General features: G+C 41.2%; 1 long non-coding RNA gene across 1 annotated transcript; it reads right to left on the bottom strand.

Annotated features, from left to right (window-relative positions):
- Nucleotides 1-935: 935 nt before the first annotated feature.
- LOC130541791 (uncharacterized) lies at nucleotides 936-9,358 on the bottom strand. The gene is made up of 6 exons (XR_008955912.1): nucleotides 9,269-9,358; nucleotides 6,988-7,113; nucleotides 5,518-5,677; nucleotides 4,220-4,330; nucleotides 2,177-2,356; nucleotides 936-1,568 (listed from the first exon to the last, which is right to left on the bottom strand). It is a non-coding gene; the product is annotated as an uncharacterized LOC130541791 (long non-coding RNA).
- Between the last annotated feature and the right edge of the window lie 17,988 nt (nucleotides 9,359-27,346).

Below are 27,346 nucleotides of genomic sequence, written 5' to 3' on the forward strand. Positions count from 1 at the left end.
AATGATAGACTAGATTAAGAAAATGTGGCACATATACATCATGGAATACTATGTAGCCATAAAAAAGGATGAGTTCATGTCCTTTGTAGGGACATGGATGAAGCTGGAAACCATCATTCTCAGCAAACTATCACAAGGACAAAAAAACACAAACACCGCATGTTCTCACTCATAGGTGGGAACTGAACGATGAAAACACTTGGACACAGGAAGTGGAACATCACACACTGGGGCCTGTCGTGGGGTTGGGGGAGGGGGGAGGGATAGCATTAGGAGATATATCTAATGTAAATGACGAGTTACTGGGTGCAGCACACCAACATGGCACATGTATACATATGTAACAAATCTGCACATTGTGCACATGTACCCTAGAACTTAAAGTATAAAAAAAAAAAAACTGCAAGTCACTTGCAAGACACCAAGTGATAGAGGTAGACACCAGGTGATAGAGGTAGGGCCTGGATCTGGATCCTTGAACCCTCTCTCCAATCTTTTGTTATTTCTAGAACATACTGAGTCGGCTCTCCACAGTTATGAGATGAGCCACAATTCTGGATATTGAACTTCCTTTCTAAGATTACATTATTTTTGTCTAAATCATGGGTTACTGAGGGAAGATTATCTTCAGGGTAAAGGCAAAATGAGTAGAGATGATCCAAGCTCCAATGTTAAGTCATAGAGTCACATGCAGTAAGCATTCCACATAGCACTCTACTGTGAATATTTTTATCATTTCAAAATTCAAGGCTTCTATAAAAATATCTATTCACAGCTCTGCCTCTTGGGTTCACCATGGTGTCTACCAACCTAGAAAGAAAGAATTGTAAAAAAGACTCAAACAAAAACTCAGCATCCTTACCTTCTAGCCATATCCCCACAGCATCTGTCATTCTAGCAGATCCTACCAGATATTAAGAAACATTAACATTTTATTTCTTCATTCACACATTTTATTATAAATGCAATAAATCTTATTCTTAGATATAATCCCTAACGAATCCAATGAACAATTCATGTCAGTCCATGACTAAATACAGTTTTCATAAGGTTTAAACAAATGCTATGAGAAGTCTCTCACTAAGATATGCCCAGAGGTACAAACAATTCTTAGAAATCCTTTTCAGCCACTGTATTAAATTGAAACAAATGATATGTGCTTATAGTTACATGTTGTTGAAAGTCTAAGAGTAATTTCTACAAGATTAATTGAATGATCAGACACATTAAATGCTAATAAGCAGTTATTACCTCCCTGTCACCTATCAATAACAACATTTATAAAATCAAAACATAGTTTTTCCCCATAATATCCAAGTTTGTTCATTCAAGAGATATCATATAAAAACTAAGTCCAGTTCAACTCTGTAGATACAGAGACAGCTGGCTGGGAGCTCTGTGTGTTCTCAACCTGGCTCCCACTGGTAGTAAGTTGGGGACTCCTGAATGACTGCAGGGCTGGAAGTGCTGCATTCATTTTAATTCAACCAAATCACAAGACTCTCACCTAGACCCCAACTTTCTTGATACATAATCCTCTGAAGTATGGTTTTCAGGATTCCTAATACCTAGAAGATTAAAAGCAGAAAATTAGAAGCTGAGTAAGAGCTTTCCAGACAATAAGAAGGGAGACAGAAAAAATCACAAAATGCAGCCATAAGAATTTAAGAAGCAGCATAAATGAAGCTTTTTAGTAAAAGGGCAAAAGCTCGGCATGCCTCAATAGGACATGTCTCATGAGAAACCAGTGTGATAATGGATGAGATCATTACACACAGTGCCAAGCACAACGTAAGCACCCAATACATAGAAGCTATTTAAAATGCTAAGAAACAAGACACCAAGGCACTACTGTATGAGGGTATGGTATCAGATCAGATGCTTATAATGCCAATTTCAAACAATCACATAAAAGTAAAACAAAATCTATCAGTTTCTATAGAAGATTAGTTTGTAATCTTCTATTTAGAAAGAATTCTGTAAAAATGATTAAAAAGGCCAGTATGTTCTTTTGAAAGAAATAAGCTTCAATTTTCTAAAAAAGTCAATTAAGTAGAATATCTTATTTTCTGAGAATGTCACACAAATGGGGACAATCTTATGAGCATTCACCATTGTAATCTTTTTGGTACTTTTACACTGGATTAGAGGTTATACATCGCTTAACCTAAATTACCTATTTTCCTTCCGGCAGGTCAGCCAGGTCTTTCCTTAGGGCTCTGTCTGCTCTTGGTTCTTATGTGCTCTCCATATCCATTTCACATACTCATCTAATGCGTGGATTCATCCATGCTTTATTCATCACCTATCTCATTGCACAAAAGGTTTGTGGTGGCTTACAGGAAAAACATACAACCTGATAGTGAGAAATGAATATATACATAAAAATGAGGATAAAGGAATAGATTTCAGTGGAAATACTTGTTTGCAGGTAGGCTGCATCCAAAATAGAGAGCAGGCATGGTGGACGTGTCTGGCAAGCAGGTGGCCCAGCTGAAGCCTAATTCATAAGAAGCACCACGGGATGTGAGTGGGAGAGGCAGTGTATAGATAGATATGAACAGGTATAGATAGAGATAGATATCAATATTTATATAGATTTTTATAGGGAGACACTAAATGAATATCTATAGGGAGATAATAAATGAATATTCATAGAGATATGTATAGGTAGATACAGATATCTATATAGGTATAGATATAGACAGATCAGTGTCTGCATTGATATTTATATCTATAGATATCGGTATTTATAGATGGCTATCTCCCTATATCTACATCTACATCTGTATAATTATCTATAGATCTGTGTCTATGTCTACATTTACCTACGAATGAAAGGTAAGGACAGCTGAGTCAGCTGACCCAAGAACAAAGTCTAATCATCAGAGTGGATCATAATTTCAGGTACAGTATTAAGACCGTTCTTCGAATCTGTTGCAAAGCCAGTGAACTGGAAGGGTATGTGTGCTGCAAGCAGGCAGTGAAAGCTCTAGTTCAGCAAATGCAGGCAAGCAAGGAGGAACAGTCTACACTGCCATAGGACCTCTCTAATAAGCTGTAACATAAATGGGGGAGGAGGAGGAGTTAAATATCCCCTTCAACTTTGCCTCAGGCTTCTGAGAACCTCTTGCTCTGTGATGACTCAAGGGATGAACGGTGGCACTGGCAGGTCAGTGGCAACCACTGTTAGGAAACTTTAGAACCACAGGAGAAACCAAGGTGCACAGTGGACAGAGAAGCAGAAATACCCTCCAAGGAAAGTCGTGTCACATGGAAAAGAGGCGTCACGGCAGGGGTTGGCGAAGCAAGGATGGCCACCAGTGGACCATTGCTAAATTAGTCACAGTGGCCATGCAGGCTGCTACATCTTCTGGATGGGAACAAATGCTTTGCTTAGGTTTTTATAATACATAAAACAGAAAATAAAGCAAAGGCCACAGAGACTAAAGGAAAAGAGGAAGAAAGCACAGGAGGTGCATGAACTTCGGCTGGAGAAGGTTTTCCTTGAAGCACAAAGAAAGGCTGCACAGAGATGGGGGTGAATAAGTTTTTAGCTAATTTATTTTTAGCTAATTTATTTTTGTATGTGTGGTTTGTTTTATGGAATTGTGACAGAAAGGCTGGAAGGAAAACGTAGAACATTTTAATGAGTGTGGATGTGGCCTATGCATGGCATTACCGTAGTGTTATTTGAGGATTGCAAGTAAAGATGAATGTATGCTGAAAATGCTTTTGGGTGATTGGACCATATTCTCCATTATAGTTCCTAGGACCGGACCAGAAAGGACATGGCTTTGTAAGAGCTTTCCTAGCAATGTCTTTTTGGCCATCTGTGGGAAATTCTGCTGTCCAACACAGCAGAAATTCCCGAGGGAACACGGGGAGCTGCAAAGCAAAATGTGTCCCTGAGCATGTGTAAGAAACTTCCAGGAATTAAATAAAATAAAACAACAACAACAACAACACTCTTCAGGGGATGGGAGAGAAGGAGGTTTTGCAGGAGGAGAAAAAATGGACAAGTCCTGTGTCAACGGGTGTGGCAGGGAGATACAACTTGAATTATTGCTCATAATGAATTCACAGACTGGTAAATTGGGAAAATGTGGATTTTATGTGAGTTATAATAAGAGGATTCCCCCATGTGTTTAGAAGAAGATTGTTCCCAATCACCTAAAAGGAAAATAAAACTTATTTTCATATGGCAGAAGAAGCTCACCATAATCTGGCTTTCACTTTTGCCTCATCCTTTAGATGCCTTCTGTTGTAATCAATGCTCTGGATCAATGATCCTCAACTGCAGGAGACTGTGTCGCCCTGCTCAGGAATACTTGGCAATAGATGGAGACATTGTTGATTGTCACAGTGAGCGAGTGGAAAAGGATGCTACAGTCACTAGTATCTGGTGAGTAAGTCAGCGATGTTTGCTAAACATCCCACCATCTGCATGACAACCCCTAAAACCATGATTACCTGGCTCCAAATGTTAATAGCACCCAAGGTAAGAAACTTTACTCCAGATTCATTTAATGGTTTGTAATTTTTTGCCTTGACTCCTGATGTACCCAGTTTATCTCTGACACATCTCTTCCCTTTTCCTGGGAAATATTCCCCATTACAAGCAACAATCAAACTCTTTGTTGTCCATATTCCCACTCAACTCTTATAATCTCTTCAAAAACTTCTTTGGCTTTCAGAGAATGACTTGGGTGCTGTTTCCCAGATTGTGCTGCTGCATTTCGTGTATACTTTCATTATGGCAATATCATAATTATTGGCAATTTCTTAATGCCCCTCCCCACTATACTGTAAATTCAACTAGGCAGGGAGGGCCCAGACCTTTTCATTACCGTATCTCCTACACTTGGCCTTGTGTGATCAGTAAATATTTGTTGAGTAAATAAATAAATAATTTAATCTCAGGGGCACTTTCTTTGATTTTAAAGATTGGGCAAAATAATATCTGCCCTGTCTTCACATATTTCCTTTTTTTTTTTTTTTTTTTTTTTCAGACAGAGTCTCACTACTCTGGAGTGGTGAGTAGACTCACTCACTAGACTGGAGTGCAGTGGCACAATATTGGCTCACTTTAGCCTCTGCCTCCCAGGTTCAAGCAATTCTTGTGCCTCAGCCTCCTGAGTAGCTGGAACTACAGGTGCATGCCACTATGCCTGGTTAATTTTTGTATTCTTAGTAGAGATGGGATTTCATCATATTGGTCAGGCTGGTCTCGAACTCCTGACCTCAGGTGATACACCTGCCTCAACCTCCCAAACTGCTGGGATTACACTTGTAAGTCACCACACCCAGCCACATATTTCTTACATGATTGAATGAGATAATGGATAGCAAATTTTAAAATATGTTCCATAATGATAATAGCTTCCATTTGCCAGGCACTTTCTACGAGCTTGCTGCTGCATTAGCTGCTTTCCATGTAACACTACTTATTGTCCCACATTAGTAAGATGAGTATTATTGTTCCCCTCTGAACTGATAGAGACAACAGGAACTTACAAGGGATTCTTAAGGCATCAGGAATTTGAGTGATTTGTCAAAGATCATAGAGTTAGTAAATAGCAGATCTGAGGCTCAAATCCAAATTTTGGGAGTGAAGACATGGGTGTATACCTTGACATCACTGCAAAATCCTGAAGGTTCAAAGATAGGGAGATTCCTAAAGAGAAAATTTATCCAACATAGTCAAGGAAAGAATTTTTATTGCTTTTATCTTACCAACAGTGAGAACTTCCTTGCAGAACCTGGAGTTTTAACAGCACAATTGCCCCACCTGATTAATCAGAATTGCTGTTTGTTTGTGCATGGAAGATAACTCATTATGGCAAATATGCATTATAAGGCCATAATATATGCATTTATTCAATTAAGTCTAATGTATTATTTAAGGCTTGGTGTGTGATATTTATCACTAGCAAATGCTAATTTATACAGATTATCAGAGTCTAATTAGGTATACAGCTTGTGAGGACAGTCTGTTACTTGGAAGGTACAGCCATGACTTACTCTACTCCGGGCCAGTATATTTATCAAAAGGTTTGGCAACATGGGCCACATATACACTTTAGTCTATAAACAGTTTTAAAGGTAAATGATTGGACTCCATTGCCATGGCTTCCTCTATTCCTTGTAAATCCACTGCCAGCATCTTGCAACAGTTCCACTGACCCAGGAGGGTTTCCTTAGAATCATGCATCCTCTTGCACATCGATGCACAACTCTGCCAACCAGAGTTGGTGCTGGTTGAGCAGTTTTCTTCCCATAAAACCAACACACCTATATGCTTTAGTTAGGAGACAATGGAGCTCTTGAAACATTCACTCAACAAACAAGTACTGAAAAATCTACTCTATGCCAGGGTTTGTATTGGACATGGAGGATACAAAGATGAATGAGGCCAGGTCCCTGCATCAACAATCAGGATTATACAGACCTCTAGAGCACACGTTTAGCATCCCACATTTCTGGGATAGAGCCAGGGCTCTGTCATTGACCAGCTGTAACACTCAAATGCCCAGTTTCCTCATCTATAACAGAATTTATCTCTACTTATAATATTGTTACAAGTATCAAAGAAGTTACTGTTCGTGATACTGGATATAAACCGGCTCTCTCATCCATGCAGAATCAGCCCTTGGGTTCTCTGTATCTTCATTCCAGAATTTCAATCATGCCCAACATTTCTTGGTTTCTTCTGAAGATTTCACTATAGTTTTCCTATGGCGATGAAAGTATAGTTTATAGTTCTTGTTCTCCAGCTATCTACCTTAAAAATCTTTATCAGAAACGTTCCTTTCTCCAAGTAGCTTTTTTTTTCTTGCCCCCCTTTCCCCAGACAGAACATACCCCATTCTCTATGGTCCTCACCAGGTCAGCTCTCTTTTCAAATTTCCATGCCTTTCACATCAGAAAGAAATTCCTGAGGTTTAAAGGATCCAACTGGGCCAAGGGATCTTTGAAAAATCGTACCTCTGTCAGCTGCGATTCTTGCCCATTTGTGTGGGATGCATTGCTCTTGATTTGGGAAAACGATGGACTTGATACTTTATCACTGTATATGAGCTGCTGAGTTACACAGGGATCATTTCTATGAAACTAAAGAAAAAGGGAAAGAAAGAATTAGATGTCTTTCAAACAAGACAAATGCGCTATCAACTTTAAATTTTGTAAAATCTTCTGGAAGGTTACATGTCTCCCAGCTGCTGGCATAAAAGTATCAATTCCTGATAGCCTTGGACCGTTTTTGTTGTCAGGCTTGAGGCTATTTTACCAGAAATTATGGAGACGAAATATTGAGCGAAATGAAACAGAGCAATGTAAGTTCCCATTATTTTAGTGTAACCATTTCTTCAACTTAAGAAGAGTTAAAATAATTGTATTTACCACCATATACACCCCACAAGGATTCATTCTATAATTAACATGATATAATAGTAGTATAATCAATGAAGTAAGCAAGCCATTAAAAAGTGGGGAGATCGGATCTCAACACATCCTTGCACCTGATCTTCCTCCACTCCTTACTCACCCTTTTCTTCAGCTAAAGGGCACCTCTGTTCTCATAGATGCCTGACAATCACTCCTCTCCCGCTTTGGGGTTTTCTCCTGTTATTTTCTTAGTCTAGAAGAATCTCCCTGCCCACCTCCATCTATACATGCCAAAGTCTCACCCATCCTTCAAAGCTCAGCTCAAAAGCAATTAATTTTTTGAGCCCATGCTACATACTAGACACTGATTAGTTACTCTATATTAACTCACTGAATTCTCATAACCACCCAAAGTTGAGAACTTTTATTATCCCCATTTCACAGACAATGGCACTGAGACCCAGAAAGATTAATGGACTTCCCCCAAATCAAAGAACTCGTGTTTGGTGAAGCTGGAATTTGAATCCTGTGATCTAACTGCAGAGTCTCATGCCCTAAACTTCTATGCTCAATGCCTTCTGTGATTGTCTCTTGGAATGTTTTTCCCTCCTTTGAGTTTTCTATATGTTCACTTTATGTTACTTTAGGTTCAGTTCTTTTAAGACACTTTTCATTCGATTTTTTTGTTTTTGAGACAGGATATTGCTCTATTACCCAGGCTAGAGTGCAGTGGTGCAAGCATGGCTCACTGCAGCCTTGACCTCCAAGACTCAAGTGATCCTCCCATCTCAGCCTCCCAGGGAGTTGGGACTACAGGTGTGTACCACCATGCCCATTATTTTTTTGTTTGTTTGTTTAGAGATGGAGTCTCACTATGTTGCCCAGGCTGCTTTTGAATTCCTGGGCTCAAGGGATCCTCCTGCTTTGGCCTCCCAAAGTGCTGGAATTACAGGAATGAACCACCACACTTTGCCTTCACATTCTACCTTGCATTTAAATTATGTCTCCCCCTTAGCTTTCTCCTACTAGACTAGTTGAGGGCTTAACCCACTTGTTCTCCTTGTTGACTTTTTAGAAAAGAACACATGATAGGAACCCCGTTAATATACAAGCATAGAAACCGTGGACCAGAATAAAACCACACAATTTTTCTGCAGAATGAGTGACATCCAAGTTGTCACTCTCAAACAATGGAAATTTAGGGAAACAGTCTGTGGTTAAACAAAGGATTTTCCCCCTTACTCATGCAATACTTTGGGCTGGAACGTTGGTTTATAAACTGACTGATTATGAGTGTGCTGGGGACTTAAAAAAAAAAAAAAGAGTAGAAGATTTGTCTTCTCAGCAGGAAATGAGGAGGGAAAGATTAGGCAACTGTAAAGAAGCCAATTTGTTTTTTTTCAAACATGAAAGGAGAAAAATATATAATTTAACCAAGAAATTATCTCCAAACGCCCAGGGAATCCCCTGCTTGTCCAAACAGACAAAACACTCAAACATTCTGTGTGTTTTTGCAGGATGTCAATTTGGCACTGGCAGTGGAGGGGAGTAGGATTAGGCACCCATAGACACAGACATGCAAGGCAAGACGTAGAAGAGCCAGCCAGGGAAGATGAGCGAGACTAGCAATGGCTGTGAGGCCAAAGGCTGTGAGCAACTTCAATGCACACGTGGTGTGACTGAGAGAGGAACTCAGCTCTCTATGCCTCCCATTAGCTCTTCAGTACCTTCCCAAATTTGCTTGATATTAAGAATCATCTGAGATGATGGTCCAAAACACAGATTCCCAGCCTTCCTCCCAAGCCTCCCGAATAAGTCTCTCCAAGAGGTACCCTGGAATTTTTAAACTCAACAAACACGCTTAATGATTCTGAGGACCCACCTGAGGCAGGAAAGCACTGTTGTGGGCAATGGGAGCTGAATTCCGGTTCTGCGATACGCTGGAATGTCCAAGTCCTCAGGGTAAGGTAGCAGAAGAAGGGCTGCATTGGAAGTTGAGAGAACAGTGGGTCCTGTAGACTCATTGGTCCTTGATGCTTCAGTTAGGAGCGCTTGCCCATCTCACACTTTTTCTGATGTGTCCATGTAGTGCTTTATGAAGTGGACACCTTGATTTCTGAGGTTCTGTTGCCAATGTTACCCCATCATGACCATTTAACTAAAAAGACTGAGGCATTCCCAAAACAAATTCTTAGTAAAAAGCTACAAGTCTAGAGTAGGAGCAGGTTTTGCAGGCTTTGCAGGAGGAGGCTTTGCAGCAGCCAGCTTCCAAGATTGCCCTTTGTTATTCTACTTGATTGATAGTGTGCCCCTGTGCAGACTACTTCCATACTGGGTAGAGCTGACCAATGTCACCTGTAAGATGTTGTGAAGATGGTGGTTTGACTTTTAAGATAAGCCATAAACAACATTGCAGGTTCCATCTTGCTCTCTTGGATGGCTCTTTTTGTAAGGAGCCAGCCACCATACTGTGAAGGAATTCAGCAAACAGCCCTATGGAGAAATCCAGATGACCAGGAACTGGGGCCACTCACAGCAGTCATCATGGACCTGACAGTTGAGCCACCTGGGAGACAGATTCCCCAACCACACGTGAGCCCTTAGATGACTATGGCCCAGGCCAACATTTTGGCTACAACCTCCTGAGAGATGCTGAGCCATGATCACTCATAAGCCTCTCCTTAAATTCTGATTCACATAACTGTGAAAGGTGGCAGAGTTTATCATGGTTTTAAGTTGCTACATTTTGAGATAATTTGTTATGCAGCAATAGATAAATAATACAGTTTCTCTCTCCCTTGTGTCTGATATTGGTTTAAAGAAGGTCTAGGAGGCTGGGCGTGGTGACTCATGCCTGTAATCTCAGCACTTTGCAAGGCCAAGGTGGGTGGATCACCGAGGTCAGGAATTTGAGTCCAGTCTGGCCAACATGACAAAACCCCATCTCTACTAAAAAATACAAAAATTAGCCAGGTGTGGTGGCATGTGCCTGTAATCCCAGCTACTCAGGAGGCCGAGGCAGGAGAATCGCTTGAACCTGGGGAGGTGGAGGGTGCAGTGAACCGAGATTGCACCACTGCACTCCAGCCTGAGTGACAAGGCAAAGTGAGACTCTGTCTCAAAAAAAAAAATAAAAAATAAAAAAATAAAATAAGAGGTCTCGGAATGGATGGTTCATGTAGACGGTACGTGGCATAATAACAACCAGCATGTGTGGAATCCATACTAAACACTTTACATCATTTCATTTCATCTCATTTAATCTTCTCAAAAGGCAGGCACATTTATCCTCATTGTATAGTTGAAAAAACTAAAGTTTGAAAAAGTCATGTCTTATGTCCACAGCTTTTGATCTAGTAAGAGTGAAGTCAGAACTTGAAAGAAGTTCTGTTTCCAAATGACTTCCCTGCTCTTGGTCTGCTTCCTGGGGCATCTGTGGGCATTTTGTACCCATCCTACCTTACCCTCGTGGAATGTGTGCCACCTCACTTAGACTTGGTCTGTACATCTGCAGAAAGAGGATGCGTTAGGCTGCTGCTGCTTGGATGTAGTGAGGGGAATGCTGGCCCAAGTTCAGTCTGGCTGAATCACAGTTGCCTCATTGACAAAATGGGGAAAATAATTACTATCTCACAGGGCAGTTGAAATAATTCAATTTCATAATGCCTATGCCATTGTTTTACAAACTCTAACAGCTAACACCAAAGTAAATTATTGTTTTTATCATGATTTTTGTTATGTTCATCTATGCCAAGCTCATAAAGATTATGGGATTAGAAGAGCCAATTACAACAGCCCACCCAGTGTCTATGGAAGGGCCCCAACTTTAAAGGCAGTCAATATATCCATTTTTTCCAGAACATGAAAGAAACATTGAATAGCTATTTATTGTCTTCCAGCTATAATTGATTATGGGATGAGAGTTGTTTTGTCGATCTTCCATTACAGTGCTTGAATAAAAGGTTAGTAAATAATAATGATAACAGAGAAAAACTACACATTCTTTCTCAAATCCCACCCACGCTGCCTCTCTGACTTGTGTATATTTGAAAATGGTCTTTACAAATATCAATTCTGGAAAAAAATTTACGTTGCATTATAAATATAAAAATAAAACCAAATCAAAATTATTATCTTGGCATCCTGGGGACCCTCCCTGGTGTGGATGAGGGGGCAGAAAAGAGGGAGTGGGAAAGAATGAAGGGAGGAGGACAAAGACCATGCCCGGAATTCCCATGCCAGTGGAACACTTGAACAGCCTGTTTTTCTGTCCTTTAAAATTAAAAACACAAATCAATTTCACTCAAATTCTAAAAGCAGAAAGGAATGGGGGATTTGACTGGTAATGTTTAGAAATAAATGATTTCTGGAAATGTATTGTGACTTAAAAATTGAGAAGTTCTGTCTTTGTAGAATGAAAAGAGAGAGAAGCTACAATTTCCACACGCAAACAAACACCCCATCTCATCAACTCCACCCATTTCCAGCTCCTGGACATTTGTCTTATTTGTTTCCTCCTCTTCTGAAGCAGGATTTCTCCTGGACAGCAGCCTCCTCAACGTGGGGGCTTATCTATTTATCATCCCTCTCTTCCAACATTGCTTCCCCCACCACCCCCAGCCACACAGACAGCAGGGATTCTTCTGTCATTCTTTTCTTCCTTTTCTTGGGGGCACTGTATAGTCTGACCCTAGACCCTCTTTCTCTCCCACAAAGCTTTTATTTGAAAGCAACAGAAAAGAGGATGGAAACTGAGGGTATTAGAGATTGAAAGAGAGGAGACAGGAGTGGCTGCCAAGACAGAGAAAGAACAAGACAGGCACAGACAGCATGCAGGGGTGGACTGAAAAGTGAGAAGTCAGGGAAGAACATGGGTTAAATAATCGATTTGGAAACTCACTCTTTGCCAGAGATTTTAATCAAATCATTTCCTTAACCCCAGGAATCTTCTGGGAATTCATTCCCTCTTTCTCTGTCTCTGTCTCTCTCTCACACTCTCTTCCTCTTTCTCTATCCCAGACTCTACACAGAGCCAAAAATGCCCTTAGCTATGGCCTGTGCCAGCACCACCACATGTATCTCTATTCCCTCCACTACACACATGTGCAATCGCACAACCACACACCATTACACACACACAAAACCACCCCCCACCCCATATACTCAAGAGATGAGAAAAACCAAGCAAGTGGCCTGGGCAAGGCAAGCCCAGATCAAAGGGTTTTGGACTAGTGTCCTTTCCCTCTCCGTATACTGTCTGAGGGGTACTGTAATTAAGAAACAATTTATTCCTTTTCCCAACACATTGGATAACTACCTCTCATTTTACTCAACCAAAGTGGCAACAAGGCACCACAGGCACAACCCTGACAGAGAAGGAAAGCATTCAGGGAAACTGGGAGGTGGGGTATTATAAGCCTTCTTATTTTTTTAAATGGGTACTATTCAAAAGAGCTGATTTCTTCACTGGCTACAGGTTATGTAACATCTAAATTATTTCCGGATTTTCTGAACAGACCAGAGATTCAGAATGATGGCACCCGCCTCTCCAGATCTGAGGGCTGCTGTCTTCTCCCAGAAGCCCCTCCAAGCCGCTCTGACCCCTGGTCTGGGGCACCCTTCTTCCTTCCCGGCATTTTTTACAAACACAACCTTCAAAATTATTTCAGAGGCTTTGCGACCCTTTTGTGGCCCTGCACCGCCATCATGTGGCCAGAGCTAACACTGCATCCATGTACACTTAACGTGAAAACCAATGAAACCTTAAATGGGAAGTGGCGTAAGATCAGGATTAACCTCCAGCAGATCCTAAGTGGGGTACTTTCCTGTCTTTGCTGCTGGTATATGCTGCAAACTATATTTGGAGGCCTTTTACACTTACGTTCCTCCGCTAGCCCCTTTTCATGGAATGCCTCTTCCCTCGTGTACTCTAAGTTCTAAACTGTAAGAAACTTGCTCATAGGACCAAGCACAATTAATCTCTGACCTTCAAACACGTTTCATTTTATTTATTGTGATCGTAGCACTTACCAAAATTCTAAACTGTATGCAAATTAAATGTGTGTGGATCTCTCTCCCCTACCAGGAAGTGAACTGGCAGATGGCAGAGACTGTTTTATTCACACCTCACAAATAGTAACGAGTCTTTAAAAAGTATATATTGAATGGAGAAAATACAGCAAATAAATGACTCACTAATTTCTTAGCTACCCTGCTTAACTTGCCCTGATGACCTCTTCCTTCCTCTTTTCTGCACAGTGTTGGGCACTGTGCAGCATATAGGTAAGAAACCCTGGAGTAGGAATCAGAATTAGGTTACACCCATGGGAGCTGCGTACCCTTGAGTCAGTCAGTTTTTCCTCTAGGAGCCTTAGTTTTCTCAACTATATAAAGAGAGGATTGAATTAAACAAATCACTAAGGTCCATTCAGGTAGATGACGAGGTAAGTCTAAACAAAACTGACTTTTACTAGAGGAATTTTGACTCTGCTTTAAGAGACAAGATGCACTATAGTTATATTATTTTTCCACTTACTCCAAGGTAATAATACACAGTATTAGGTACCCAATAAATATCTGGAAAATAACAGATGAGAACAGAAAAAAAGTCAATAAAAAAACAAATTGACCATAGAGCAGTTGTGAACGACAAATGGCACACAACTCCATTCGTAATTCACATTCAGACTTCTTATGTCCTGACATAAGCATGCTGCAGAAAGACGTATCAAAGGCTGCTAAGGTTAAACATAGGCTGTTCTAGACTTTTCAGAGAATGTTTCTTGGAGGCAAATCACATTAACAGCCAAACAAATCTGGCTCTAGATAAAGGAGAGGATGTTGTTTGAGATGCAAGAAGGACAGCATAGTGCAGGCGTTACAAAGCAGATAGGAACAGTAAACAACAAATTGTGGCAGTATTAGCCACGAACTCTTCACCTGGTTTCAGAAGAAGCCGCTATCAAGTTGTAATCTAAATGAGTATCACCTGAAAAATCACCATGCTCCTATAACCGGAAACCCAAGAGGAACACTTCTGTTCCTCATATTGTATTTCACTGATAGTTAGACACAGTCCAGCCCAACTGCTTATTTTCAAAGACAGCACAGAAAGGAAGAAAGTCCACCTTGTGTTTCTGGAGACCTCTTCCTATGCCTCGCAGTGGGTCAGGCATGTTATGTCTGCTTAACAAGTTGTTCGGTACAATGTCCTATGAACACTCTCTCTTCTACAAATATTAACAGATTTAGTACCTAGTACTGAGAGGTGACAGACTGCCGGCAGTCCTCACAGCCCTTACTCGCTCTGGGCGCCTCCTCTGCCTGGGCTCCCACTTTGGCGGCACTTGAGGAGCCCTTCGGCCCGCCGCTGCACTGTGGGAGCCCTTTTCTGGGCTGGCCAAGGCTGGAGCCGGCTCCCTCAGCTTGCGAGGAGGTGTGGAGGGAGAGGCGCGGGCGGGAACCGGGGCTGGGCGCGGTGCTTGCAGGCCAGCGTGAATTCCGGGTAGGCGTGGGCTCGGCGTACCCCGCACTCGGAGCGGCCCGCCGGCCCCGGGCAGTGAGGGGCTTAGCACCTGGGCCAGCAGCTGCTGTGCTCAATTTCTCGCCAGGCCTTAGCCACCTTCCCGCGGGGCAGGGCTCGGGACCTGCAGCCGGCCATGCCTGAGCCTCCCCCCCGCCCCTCCATGGGCTCCTGTGCGGACCGAGCCTACCTGACGAGCACCACCCCCTGCTCCGGGGCGCCCACTCCCATCGACCACCCAAAGGGCTGAGGAGTGCGGGCGCAAGGCGCGGGACTGGCAGACAGCTCCACCTGCAGCCCCGGTGCGGGATCCACTGGGTGAAGCCAGCTGGGCTTCTGAGATTGGTGGGGACGTACAGAACCTTTATGTCTAGCTAAGGGATTGTAAATAAACCAATCGGCACTCTGTATCTAGCTCAAGGTTTGTAAACACACCAATCAGCACCCTGTGTCTAGCTCAGGGTTTGTGAATGCACCAATCCACACTCTGTATCTAGCTACTCTGATGGGGACTTGGAGAACCTTTGTTTCCACACTCTGCATCTAGCTAATCTAGTGAGGAGGTGGAGAACCTTTGTGTCTAGCTCAGGGATTGTAAATGCACCAATGAGTGCCCTGTCAAAACAGACCACTGGGCTCTACCAAACAGCAGGATGTGGGTGGGGCCAGATAAGAGAATAAAAGCAAGCTGCCCGAGCCAGCAGTGGCAACCGGCTCAGGTTGCCTTCCACGCTGTAGAAGCTTTGTTCTTTTGCTCTGCAATAAATCTTGCTGCTGCTCACTCTTTGGGTCTACACTGCCTTTATGAGCTGTAACACTCACCGCAAGGTCTGCAGCTTCACTCCTGAAGCCAGCGAGACCACTAACCCACTGGGAGGAAGGAACAACTCCAGACGCACAGCCTTAAGAGCTGTAACACTCACTGCGAAGGTCCGCAGCTTCACTCCTGAGCCAGCGAGACTACGAACCCCACCAGAAGGAAGAAACTCCAAACACATCCGAACATCAGAAGGAACAAACTCTGGACACGCCGCCTTTAAGAGCTGCAACAGTCACCGCAAGGGTCTGTGGCTTCATTCTTGAAGTCAGTGAGACCAAGAACCCACCAATTCCGGACACAGTACTACTTCATTGGTAGTGGCTGTTTGGAATAGTGTGATTAAAAGGACCTGGGCAAGGCATATGCCAGGAATGTGGCCAGGCAGATGTCTACTCCCAGTGCAGGCACTTGAAGAATCATTACACGGAAGCACCGAGCCAGGCAATAGCAGGCAGTCTCTGCCTACTCCCATGGATGTACGAGAGAAATAGTCACCATGAGGTGCTCAGAGTTAGTCAATGAAAGGCTCGAAGCCTTCATACTAATTGTTGGAGTATGAAGCCTTTCTGCATATATTTTCCTGATGAATAGAGCTATGATTATTTAATTTGTAATGGACCAGAAGGGACTGATTTTACCAGGGCTAATGGCCAGGAACCAAGGATACTGAGCCCAAGAATTTTTCAAAATGTATCTGAAAATAAAAGAGAGTAGTCAGGAGTTTTCCTTTCTTGTTTCCAATAGTGTGTGTATCCTATTGACAGGATAAATTATCTTATTTCCTCCACCTGCTGTCTTTTGAGGTTACAATATAGATAGCATAGGGTTATTGAAAGAATCATTGGAACATAGAATTCACAGGGACCTTGGAAATGGACTTGTGTGGGGATGACAATATATGGCACTGGTATTGCCATTCTCCCAGCCCCTCCCATAGCAGACTTTGCTAATTCATTTAGCAGGAAAATAGCAATGCCATTTGTGTCCTGAGGCATATTTTCAGCACACTGCTCCAGACTCATCAGGGTCAGCACTTAAGATAAAGCCATTTTCTAACCTTTGAACCTTGGCTTTTGGGAGAGTGACTTCTCAAAGTTGCAGTTAGGGTCAGAACTAGAACCCAGATTTTCTGATATCCAAATATTTCTCCGCTTTCCTGTTCAGTCGTAAGCTTCCTAAAGATAAGCATCATTTCCTTTTTTCCTTGGGGTTTAAAAAAATTAAATTTTATTGTGTTTATTTGAGATTTGCAACAAAATGTTATAGGATACATATAGAAAGTAAGTTGGTTACTAGTGTGAGGCAAATTACCATATCTGTCATCTCCGGTAGTTACTTTTTTGTGAGTGATCTTTTTTATTTTTCAATCAATCAATACATGGAAAGCATTCCAATTAAGCAACTGCTCATCCACTAAGGCATCCAGAACAGAAACTTACTCTCGACCTTCAAGAAATTGACATTCTCCCACACCCAACTCTCTCTGTGCCTTGATGCCTCTGTTTAAGTGGTTTTTAATGTTGAAAATATCTTTTTCATTCCTTCCACTTGAAATCTACTCAAAATACATATTGTCCTCAAGGATTCCAGATTTGTCTTTTGCTAGCACCACCTTTATACCTAATGGACATTACCTTCTGCCTCCTATGTTCTTCTAAAACATTTTAAAATACATAAAAACTAGACATCTGTTCAGTTACTTGTCTATCTGTCTATCACCTCCACCAGGTTGTGAGCACAAAACTCTAGAAAACATATCTTGCTCACATGATGAATAAAGGGATGCCCACAATATCATAGGCTTCTGATGACTTTTAGTTGGATAAAAGCTAGTTTCTAGAACCATCACAATTAAATATAAAATTATTTAACAAAGTTAAAATAGACCTTAGGCATCATGTGACTTAAGATTGGAAAAAGGTTTTATTTTAAGGCTAATCCCAATTCACTGGTAGTGGCTGCTTGGAATAGTGTGATTAAAAGGACCCAGGCAAGGTCCAGGTTCAGTTGGAAAGAGGGCTGCGTTTGGTGTGTGTTGTCTGCCAGGAGTGAGAAAGCAGGAAACAGCAAGACGTATGTCTGTTCTGCCAGCAAGGATCAAATCCACTCCCTGATGGTTAATGTTAAAGGCTGCATGATGCAGTAGATGATTTGGGTAGAACTCTGAATTTGAATGCTCTACCCAAGCTCTCCTGGGACTTTAGTTTCATTTTGTATGAAGTGAGCATGGTGGTTCTCCTCTTTTCCTCATTCAGTTTCGTTTGTTTTTTTTAATGATGATTGAAGACATGGTGATGAAAGTATTTTACAAAACATAAAGCGATGTGTAAATGTGTGTGATGATCCCTCTCCATAGAGGACTGGCCTCAGCGACCTTTCAGTAAGTGGCAATAGAGAATCCAAAACTAAGAAAGATGTGCTATTCCAGAAGCTGATCCCTTCTCAGTCTCCGGTTTCATCCATTCTCAGCCTCACCTTCATTCTCTAAGCTTCACTTTATTCCTCAAAGTAAACTTCTTTCCATTTTCCATCTCACAACCTTTGGAGGTGCTTAGCTGCTCCAAACTTTCTTCAAACTCCAAGTCCAGACAAGCTCTGGAAGATGTGTCTCAAACTTCCACAAAATCCAGAAAATGCTGATTCAGCCTTACAAAAGAGGCTAGAGATGAAAGACAACGTTAAAAAAAGGAACTCGGTGGGGCGCGGTGGCTCACGCCTGTAATCCCAGCACTTTGGGAGGTGGGCAGATCACGAAGTCAGGAGATCGAGACCATCCTGGCTAACACGGTGAAACCCCGTCTCTACTAAAAATACAAAAAAAAAAAAAAAAAATTAGCTGAGCGTGGTGGCCGGCGCCTGTAGTTCCAGCTACTCGGGAGGCTGAGGCAGGAGAATGGCGTGAACCAGGGAGGTGGAGGTTGCAGTGAGCTGAGATGGCACCACTGCACTCCAGCCTGGGGGACAGAGCGAGACTCTGTCTAAAAAAAAAAAAAAAAAAAAAGGGAACTCATCCAAGCTCTGGAGAGTCAGACAGAGAGGCCAGAAGAGAATTTTTTTTTAATGATGGAGATAAACTAGATGATGAGGTTACTTCCTAGTTGTTGGTTCCACTTACCCAACTCTTGCTCTGAGCTGCCGAATGTTCTTTATCTTTCCACTCCCATTCCATGCATCATCTTCTTGTGAAGCAATCGGCTGACCATTTCTAAATTAGTTCCAACTCGAGCAGCTCTCCACCTATTGGATTTTCGTCATAACACTTATCACTGTATACAATTATTCTATTATTTATCTGTTAAATGTTTAGCATTTATCTCCAGTAGAATTCAAGCATCATGAGGGAAGACACCTTATTTGTTCTGTTTATTATGGTGCTTGTTTACCATGACTAGCAGAGTGAATATGGAATGTATTCAGTACATATGTATTTGCTAAATGAATAAATGACTTCATCTGGTTGCTGCTGACCAGACTAATTAATTAATAATTGCTTAATTAATTTATAATTCATAGCTAATTAATATCAATTGCTTTTGACTTGGAGATAATCCATTTTTCTTTATGTTAAACCTATATTCTTTTTAGTTATCTAGGGATAAATTATTCAAGTTGTAGAATATGCAGAAAGTTTCCTGAAGCTCTCTAGCGTCAGCCTTATTTCTTCTAATTTGGCTCTTTAAGCAGAGAACAAACAGTACAGGCAACTCAGTCCAACTACAGTTACATCTTAGCATTTCTGGACAATAAATAAATAATTTAACATTCTTGTTGGTGCCAGGGTTTACATGTAACCTGAAATAAAGCTTATATATTCCAAATATTTTATTCCATTTCCCTTTTTTTCTGATTTTACCTTCTTTCTCCTGCCCTCCTTCACCCACCCCCATGTAAGCTTGGAGAGGATGTATTTCACTGAATGTCTCATGAGCCAGAAATGGCAGATCATTACCTGAGGACAGCAGGAACGGGAGATTCAAGGCACTAGGTGAGTGCAGGTGAAAAAAAACAGTCAATTACGAGTACGCAAATCATCTATCTGGCATGCAACCAGACGTCCTGCCATCCAAGATGTCTCTAGTCCCCACTCTACGTGCCGGGAAAAGACAAAAATGGATTAGTTCTCTTCAAAAAGCAGAGAGCAGAGAAATCCAGAGAGGTTAAATGGCTGGCCCAAGGTCACTCAACACACCAGGTGGCCAAGTCCAACTGTGAGGACTGAAATATGTCCCTTCAATCAGCAAGTCTCCCTAAAGCTATTCTGGCACTTGGCCACTTGCCTATAATTCTCCTGGCTCTAAATAGGAGGAGAATTAGAGAAGAGAAACAAAGTTAATAAAAGTCAAACTCACCCAGACCCTGAAGGGATGGGCAGATCAGAAAGGACTGTTTATTAGTGCGTGAGATGGCTCAGAAAGTGAGGGCATTCATTTATTATCGGTTTAAACTTATCTAGGTCTTTCTCAGAGTTGCCCAAGGCTCTTTCTGACTTAATTTTAAAGTTCTAAATTGTCTCGTGGATCTTTGTGAGCCTGGAAACACCCAAAAGACACAGCAAAATGGTAGTGCAAAGACTGTGAACAAGAACCATTATATAATATTAGATATGTTACTTGGACATGAGTACTGAACATCTTCCCCTGTCAAAGCCCAGAGAGAGTGCCATAGTCCAGACTTGGCCATTCAAGACACCTCACTCTGGTCATTCTGGCCACGGTGATTGGTTCAAAGATAAATTCATGACCCTAGCCAAGCTAATGGGGGCATTCTCTGGGACTTTTTCAGAATTATCTATAAATATGCCTTCTCATCTCTGGAATTTCAAGCTGTAAGAAACATGCAAGGTTGGAGATGTGGAATCAACATTCCAAGGTCCACAGAAGCTCACTGCAGAATGAGAGGATGGGGTTTGGCCAGGCTGAAGGAGTAGATAAGGGGTTTGGGCTGCGGAAGGACAAATGACATAGGCGGTTTCACTGTAAATTTGCAGACTGTTCTCCACCACATGCTGTGCACATTCACAAATACACTCACTCCTAGAAGTGCCCATCTTCCTTGTCAATGGCAGACATGCCTTGTTCCATGCTCCTTGGAATGTGTATTTGACAGTATGACTTCATTGATGTCCATCATGCATCCTCTCTGGTTCTGCATATCTTGCTGCCTTTCAAAGGTTTTTTTTTTTTTTTTTTTTTTTCCATTCGGTATTGTTCCTCTCAAAGTCTCCCTACCTACCATTGATCCTGACCTCCTGCCATTCCCTATCTTGGCTTATCACTTCCCCTGAGGCAGTAACCCCTTTTCAGGTCCTCTTAGATCCTGGCACCATTTCTTAAAACCTTTCACACTTGTCTTGCTCTGCTCCTCCCCAGTTTGATATGGAGAAGGGCACCAGCCCAGGCTAGAGGGATCAGGTAAAGCTTCCAGAAGAAAGTGACTTACAAACTGAACCCTGAGAGATGAGGGACCATCAGCCAGATGAGGGACAAGAGGAGTATAGAACTGTTCCTGATGAAGGGGACCAAATGTTCTGAAGCCTCAAGCCGGGGAAAGCTGTGAGTGCTCTCTACATAGAGTTTGATGGAGCATAAATGAGAAGAAAGTGAAGTTGTAAATGAGGCACTGATTCTGAGGGTCATGGTGAAGTGGTTGGGTTTTTATCTTTGTTTTTTTATTTTTTTGAGATGAAGTCTCATTCATTTGCCCAGGCTGGAGTACACTGGTGCAATCTTGGCTTACTGCAGCCTCCGCCTCCCGGGTTCAAGTGATTCTCCTGCCTCGGCCTCCCAAGTAGCTGGGAGTACAGGTGCATGCCACCAGGCTCAGCTAATTTTTGTATTTTTAGTAGAGATGGAGTTTCACCATGTTGGTCAGGCTGATCTGGAACTCCTGACCTCAGGTGACCCACCCACCTCAGCCTCCCAAAGTGCTGGGATTACAGGCGTGAGCCACCACGCCTGGCCAGTCGGGTTTTATCTTAAGGGGAATGGGGAGAAGTGAAGTCAATTTAAACAGGCCCTTGATCTGAGGCCTGTCTTCATTCCCCTTCCCTGTCACCACCTGTCAGTTCACCTTGGGTTTTTGATCATCTCTTGTACTTGCTACTTTCAGGTTCTCCAAAGCAAGCTCTGTGACCTTAATTCTTTTGAATTCCGGTCTTGAATTTTGATCAGTCATAACCTTTTGGAAGTTTTTGGAGCCTGACCATCTTTCAGGGGCTTGCCAGGACCTCTTAAGACCAGTCACAGCCTGTTGTGACCTCCCATGACTTATCAGTGTCCTTTAGTATTCTCAGGGTCTGTCAAGATCTATCACACTTCTAGATGTCTTTCAGGGGCTGCATTTATCTCTGAAATGTCACCGTCCTCTATTTTGGACTATAACATTTTTGTTGGTATGTGTCTGATACCACAAAAGTATCATAATACACTCTCTTCTTTATCCTTAAACACTGAAGCTATAAGGAATTAGAAGAGTTTATGCATTTCTCAGGCCAAGTGTTGCTTGGAACCTATAATAGAACAGATTTCATCATGCATTGGATTAATGCATATCAATTATAACTCCTTGGCCAATGAGCTGTAAAGGAATGTGGAGCCTGGACTCCTAGGGGAAGCTCACTGGGCAGGCAGGTTAGAGTTAGCAAGGGTATTTTGCTCCATGACTTTGGCAAGAAATACTATGGGGAAATTACTTTGCCATGGTTCAGGAAGCCACATTTCATCTGGGGAAATGGAGACCCAAAGGAGATTCAGTGGCTGTATTTAGTGTGTCTCCTGGACACCGATCCAGTGTTGGGAGGTGAGAGTGCAGAGATAATTAGCAAATCTTGCCCTAGGGTTAGGGTGAAGAAAAGGAACTACAAAAAGAAAGGCAGGAAAGACAGACAAACATTCATTAGGTCAGTCAGTGATTGTTTTAAGCCTGTTCTAGAGAGACAGCAGAGACGAAGATAGACACAGTCCCAGTCCTCAAGGTGCACACAGCTGGATGATCCACATTCTGAAAGAAGAGACAGAGTCTGAAACAAAGTTCTAGGAAGCTCAAATCTGTTGGGTATAATAGAGAGCCACTGACACATTTTAAAGTACTTGATATGGTTTTGAAAAAATGACTTTGGCTGCATTGTAGAAAATGGATAGTGGAAGTCAGGAGGGAAGCAAGGAGAAAATTTATAAGCCTATTGCAGGCTAAATACGATAGGCCCAAAGTGAGGTGGATGGGTCCCGCTTTAACTGATACTGAGAAAAATGTAAGTGGTAAAATCTTCAGGACTTGAATAACTGGATGTGTGACATTTGGAAGAGGGAAGGGTCTATAGCTCTATGACAACACAGTGTGATAAGTCTTATTACTCAAGGATGGACCTAGTGTTCCAACTAGTCAAATATGGCCAGAGTGGGAAAGCCCAAGCATTTCTACTACTGGGTCAATTATTTTTCCCTAGAATGTTTGGGCTCGATGTAAGAAAAGCAATGAAACTACTGTTGGAATATAGCATCTATGTAGTGGCATGATGAGGCCAAACTGTTTGTCTGGGTCAGGTCAGGAATCATGTACTGTGAACTGTGATAGATTTTGGCTGTAATCTGTAGGCCACAGAAGATTTTTTGGGGAGAGTATAAAAGAAAGAACTGATCTAGTGAGATGTGTGCTGTATACAAGTCACTCTGGTTGTTCTTTAGGGGATGAATTGGAGAAGAGAAGTGATTAAAAGTCTACATTTAAAACACTATTGGCTGGGCGCAGTGGCTCACGCCTGTAACCCCAGCACTTTGGGAGGCCGAGGCGGGTGGATCACCTGAGGTCAGGAGTTCAAGACCAGTCTGGTCAAAATGGTGAAACCTCGTCTCTACTGAAAAATACAAAATTAGCCAGGTGTGGTGGCAGGTGCCTGTAATCCCAGCTACTCGGGAGGCTGAGGGAGGAGAGTCGCTTGAATGCAGGCGGCAGAAGTTGCAGTGAGCCGAGATTGTGGCACTGCACTCCAGCATGGGCAACAAGAGCGAGACTCCATCTCAAATAAAACAAAACAACAACAACAAAAAAACACTATGATAATCATGTGAGAGGTAATAAAGAACTGAATTTGAGTGATGATAGAGGCAGAAACAGAGAGAAAGAAATAGGTAAATAAAATGTTAAGGAGAAAGAAATACCAGAGCTTAGTGAAGAGAGGTTTGACTCAAGAATAACTCCCTTGTGGTTCAGCTCTATGAGATTTCGTTCTCTACATTTTTAATTTTTTATTGAAAGAATGATAGATTCACCGGAATCTACAAAAATTTGATTTCTTTCATGTTAAGTTCATTGATTTTAAGATGTCCATGGGACATTAAAGTGTAAACATCCAGTAGGTACTTGGAATTATAGACCTAGAACTAAAAGCTAAGATTTTACAGTGATAACAGAAGCCATGTGAGTAAGAGTACCCTGCGAAAAAAGAATATAAAATAAGAAAGCCAGGAAAAGAGCTCTGGTAACCACCACCTAAAAAGTATGCAGAGGAAGAGAAATAAAACACAAAAATGACAAATGCAAGTTCAGAAAAGTGGAAGGACACTTCAGAGCTAAGTGCAGCCCCAGAATAAATAACAAAAAGAATAAAGAAATCAATTTTTAAAATGGCAAAATGTGAATAGTCCTCTCAAGCTGTGTGCACCGTGAGGATTAGGACTGTGTCTATCTTAGTCTCTGCTATCTCTCTAGAATAGGCTTAAATCAATCACTGACTGAATGAATGTTTGTGAGTCTTTCTCGCCTTTCCTCTTGGTACTCCTTTTCTTCACTTCTTTTTAATAAAATATGATTTTTAATAGTATGTTGTACATTTATTAAGAGGTGGAAAATTTTCACATATCTTTCTGTCATTTTTTTTTTTCTTTTCCTTTTCTTTTTTTTTTTTTTTTTTTTTTTTTTTTTGAGAGATAGGGTTTCACTTCTGTCACCCAGGCTGGAGTACAGTGGCACCATCTTGGCTCACTGCAACTTCTGCCTCCCAGGTCAAGGGATTCTCCTGCCTCAGCTTTCTGAGTAGCTGGAACTACAGGCACACACCACCACACTCAACTGATTTTTGCATTTTTTCAGAAATGGGATTTCACCATGTTGCCCAGGCTGGTCTTAAACTCCTGAGCTCAAGCAATCTGCCCGCCTTGGCCTCCTAAAATTCTGGGATTACAGATGTGAGCAACCACACCTGGCCTCTATCATTAATTTCTAATTTAATTCCTTGTAGATTCTGGATATTCGTCCTTTGTTGTCATATATATTTTTCTACATTTTTATCAACCTGAAAGTTCATGGTTTACAGCATTTTTCCCTTACAAAGCCAATTATCTTTTCAGTGATTAAAATTAAGAGAAAGTGTTTTATATTTATCCATATACTTCTCATATCTCGCATATCTCATTCTTTGCATTAATCTAAATTTCCATGTGTTATCATTTCCTTCTCCCAGTAAACCATTTTTAAACATTTTCTATAGTTCAATTTGCTGCTAAAGAATTTTTTAGCTCTCATTTTTCTTAAAATATTTCTATTTCACCTTTGTTTTTTAACTCTTTTTTTGCTGTGTGTAGAATTATGTGTTGAGTAGTTTAATTTTTCCCAGATTTCTAAAGCTTTCACTCCATTGTCTTCTTGCTTGCATAATTTCTAACAAAAAGTCTGATCTTATTCTTATCTTTGTTCCTCCGTATATAATGTGTTTTTTATCTTTTTCTTTTAAGATTTTCTACCGCTGATTTTCATCAGCTTATTATAACGTTCTTTTGTGTGTATACATGTGTATGTGTATATGTATATTAATGCTTTTTCTGCTTGGGGCTTATTAAATTTTTTGGCTTCATGAATTTATAGTTCTATTAAATTTGGAAAAATTGGGGACATTGTTTCCTCAAATACAAACCACTTGGTATTTTTTATAAAGAGCATTGATGCTCTCTTTATTTGTCTTTAATCTTCTCTCTTTCTCTCTGTGTGTGTGTGTGTGTGTGCACGCACGTGTATTGGGGGAGTTGGTTTTCATTGCTGTGTCCTCAGGGTCATTGATTTTTTTTCGTCACCAGTGTCTAGTGAGGTTTTCCTTTCAGATATTTTATTCTTTCGTGTGTATCAGTTTCATTTGGTTCAGCCTTTAATCTGCAGTTTCTTTCTCTTTCATCTTTATGTTTTTAAAAAATATCTTTAAGCATATGGCACATATTTATAAAAGCATTTTTAATATCCATGATTTATAATTGTATTTTCTAAGTCATTCCTAGATCATTTTATATTGCCTTTTTTCTACTCATTACTGATCATATTTTCCTCTTTTTCTTATTTTTATTTTTCATTTTTTGAAAGAGAGTCTCACTGACTCTCAGGCTGGAGTGCGGAGGCACAATCATAGCTTACTGCAGCCTCAAACTCCTGTGTTCAAGCAATTCTCCCACCTCAGCCTCCCTGGTAGCTGGGACTACAGGCATGTGCTACCACGCCTGGCCATTTTTTATTTTATTTTTTGTAGAGATGGTATCTTGCTATGTTATGTAGACTGCTCTCGAACTCCTGGCCTCATATGATCCTTCCACCTTGGCCTCACAAAGTGCTTGGATTACAGGCATGAGCAACTGCATTCGGCCTTTTTCCTGTTTCTTTATCTGTCTAGTAAATTTGTATTGACTAAATGAAATTATTATTTTTATTGACTAAAGGAAATTATTATTTTATTGACTAAAGGAAATTATTATTTTTATGTAGCTGTATGCTGAAATTTGTGGTATTCTTCTAAGGAAGGTTAGACTTTTTTAATACTGAAGTTACTTTATTCATCTAATTATTAATTTAGTTATTTGGAAGAGGAGTAAGCAAACTTTTTTAAAAAATCAAATAGGAAATATTAAAACTTATACACCGAACAATCTTTGTTGCAACACTCAGTTCTGCTATTGCAGCATGGAAATGGCCACAGAAAATAAGTAAACAAATGGACATGACTGTGTTGTGATAAATCTTCATTTCCAGAAACGATAGTTCAACCAAAGTTGGCCTATGGGCTGTAGTTTTTGCTTCCTTGATTAAGAGACTTGTTTTTAAGGTCTTTTAGGGACTAGAGTAGCCTTTATTTTAGAGCTAATTTAACACAACTCATAAGGCATGGCCCTTATGGGGTATCTACTAAGTGTCTCATGTAGCCATTCATCCAGCCTCTTCACTTTCTTATCCTTGATAGAGAGAGCATAAACAATTACCAGCCACAGGTAAGCCTGGAAGTTGTTTATCTTACAGCTTCCTGGTAATTTTTCTTTCTTGCAACATTTTTATCTTCTGACCTTTTGGGATTTCACTTTGTGCATAAACATGGTTTTAATAAGCTAAATACTCACAAGGACCCTTATGCAGATTTTAGGACCTTTTTCTCCTCTTAGGTGGTCTGCCTCACCAATTCTTACCACCTTTCTTCCCGAAACTCCAGTCTCTTAAATTTAGCAAGACCACTAAACTCTCTTTGTGTTCCCTTCTGCGCAACACAGAGTAAGAACTATCTCTAGGCAGAAAGCCTAGACAAGACGACTCACCTCCTTTGTTTTTATTTACACGAAGCTCACAGCCCTAAGCTGTCCGCAATCTCTGCAAAT

This window comes from Pan paniscus, chromosome 11 (genome assembly GCF_029289425.2).
Source record: "Pan paniscus chromosome 11, NHGRI_mPanPan1-v2.0_pri, whole genome shotgun sequence".
Lineage (NCBI taxonomy): Eukaryota > Metazoa > Chordata > Mammalia > Primates > Hominidae > Pan > Pan paniscus.